The 2864-nt window shown below is 36.1% G+C and overlaps 1 pseudogene; it reads right to left on the reverse strand.

Moving 5' to 3' along the window:
* Window positions 1–1214: 1214 nt before the first annotated feature.
* LOC112023441 (pentatricopeptide repeat-containing protein At2g38420, mitochondrial-like) lies at window positions 1215–2606 on the reverse strand (annotated as a pseudogene).
* Between the last annotated feature and the right edge of the window lie 258 nt (window positions 2607–2864).

Here is a 2864-nt window from a genome sequence, read left to right on the forward strand (position 1 = left end):
AGTTACGTTAATCAGCTCTGGACTCCAATCATTTGTGCCACTCACATAGGGAGAGAAATTATTGTGCAGATCTTACAAAATAAGGCTGCCATCAAGCTCACTCTTTCGTTGTATATTCTGATCCCCCTAATTTTGTTAGAAGCCACCTTGAGGCTGATGCATGGCTAGCATGGGGTGTGAGTGTGTGACTTACCCCAGACTCGTTTGCACCGATGTTTAATTAATGCTATTATGGTTCCTTTACATCGAAAACAAAAGAATTGAATAACCAAAAATGTAAAAGAAACGAGAAAAAACACAAATGGGTTAGTTCATATTTGATTCATCCACCAATTCAAGGCTACTGTTCCAGCAATTAACTGGGTAAGTTAAACCAGCCGAAATAGTCTCTGTAAAGTTCTGTATAGATCCAAAGCTAAGGAGCAAGGATTCCAGGTCATAGTCCTAGGAGCAACATTCTTGCCAATTATTTTTCTGCATCAATTCCATTGCATTACAAACCAATCCTTTTTGGCACAACCCAAATATTACCTCATAAAATATCTCACATCGAGGACAGTTCAAATTGTCCAACATTTTCTCAGACAAAACACAAGCTTCCATAATTTCACCTTCACCGATTAAACCTTTCAGCAGAATCCAAAACATCCAAAAGTTGAACTCAACACCCTTATTTCCCTGTCCCTAACAAGCTTCCTCATCCTAGATCCTAGTAAACTTCCCAGCCTTAGAAAATGTATCCAATATTATATTGTAAATAACCACGTTATATAACAGACAATGTCAAACCCAACAGAAACAGTTTTCATATTGGGTTCGCACTATGCACCCCAACTCCTCGATTGAACCAATCATCTCTAGCTTCCATGCTATTTTGCTTACACAAGCCATAAACACACATTATAAGTACAAACATCAGGAGCCAAACGCAACACAAACAATTCATCAAACACCCCATCTGCTTTCCCAAAATCCCCTTTCAAAACCGTAGTATAACAGTTGGGCTTAATCCCATGATAATTTTAAATAAGGGCATTTTACTGTATAATTTGTAAATTAAAGACAAATACTCATTTTCTACTAATTATTTTACATTACTAGTTTTGAGGCACACGTAAATCACTATTAGACAGTGTCATTATATGGAATGTATTTAATTGCGTGATATCTTTCTCCAATAAAAGTTAACTTTTAACTAAATAGTATGTGAACAAATATTTAAAAAAAAAAAGAAAAAAGAAAAAAGAAGAAGTATAAAATTTAGTCAAGTGGATCTCAGAAGCAAATTCAATGGGTTCTACTACCCTGTATTGATCAAATGATAGTATCACGATATCACTACCAGGCACCCAACTCAACTTGATTGTTCCGACTCTTCCAGAAAGAAAAAAAAAAAAAAAAAATTGTGTAAGGTGTACTACAACAAAAGCAATTACCAAGTAAATTAGAGGGTATTTGGATTCCTCCATGTGAAGACATACACGGGAAACACATCAACCGTTACAACAATGCTTAAAAGAATCTCAAGCTAGACATCAATAGAGCTAAAGTTTTTTCACAATCAACCCAAATCATATAGTTTACAAGAACCAAAAAGTTCCATTTATCTTAATTCAGAGAGAACATGGATGATAAGAACAGATGAAAGCGAAGACTGGCTACTGTTCACCTAAATTGATGAGTTTGAAGTAGGTTCACCATTCACCAATTCAAGGCTACTGTTCCAGTAATCTAACTGGGTGAGTTTATAACCAGCCAAAATAGTCACTGAAAAGCTAAGCTTAGATCCAGAGCTAAGAAGCAAGGCTTCCCAGGCCATAGCCCCGGGAGCAACATTCTTTTCAATTATTTTCTGCATCAATTCCATTGCTTTGCAAACCAATCCTTTTTGACACAACCCAAATATTACCTCATCCAATGTCTCACATCGAGGACAAAAAAACTTCTCCAACATTTCCTCAGACAAAACACAACTTCCATAATTTCACCTTCACCAACAAACCTTTCAGCACAATCCTATATGTCCGAAAGTTGAATTCAACACCCTTGTCTATCATGTTCCTCACAAGCTCCCTCATCCTACTCAACTCCCCAGCCTTACACAAGGCATCCAATATAGTATTACAAGTAATCATATTGGGCTTGCACCCCAACTCCTCCATTGAACCAATCATCTTAATCCCAGCTTCCACACTATTCTGCTCATACAAACCATAAACATACACATTATAAGTATAAACATCAGAAGCCAAACCCAACACAAGCAATTCATCAAACACCTCATCTGCTTTCCCAAAATCCCCTTCCACAATAACCCCTTTCAAAGCCACAGTATAACAAACAATGTCAGGCTTAATCCCATCTACTTTCATCTGATTCAAAACCTCCTACCCTTCTTTCACCAAAACCCTTATCATATTAGAGTACTCCATTATCCCAGGACAAAAACCAAAAACTTTCGTTCTTTTCACAAACCCCATTACCTCAAAACCACACAAACACTCCTGTTCATACTAAGTTCTCAATATCAAAGAACAAATCTTGGAATCAAAATCATACCCATCATTTATCATACAATTCAAAATCTCAATAACATATCCTACCCTTCAATCCTTACATTCATTCTCCTTTCACTGTGTGGCTTATGTCCAAAATATCTTTAACATTGAATGGTTTCAGCACTAGCTTGCAATCTATGTAGAATTCCTAAATGACACTTTTTTAACTTATAAGTTTGAGACTGTAACAAGAAGTTTATATATCTTATCTTCTCATCAAACATGTAAACACAATAGTCATTTGAATTTAGTAAAAACCCAATAACAAGCTTAAATATGGGTTGCACTAGTTCAAGAAACTTCTGA

The sequence above is a fragment of the Quercus suber genome, unplaced genomic scaffold, assembly GCF_002906115.3.
Source record: "Quercus suber isolate HL8 unplaced genomic scaffold, Cork oak 2.0 scaffold_85, whole genome shotgun sequence".
Classification (NCBI taxonomy): domain Eukaryota; kingdom Viridiplantae; phylum Streptophyta; class Magnoliopsida; order Fagales; family Fagaceae; genus Quercus; species Quercus suber.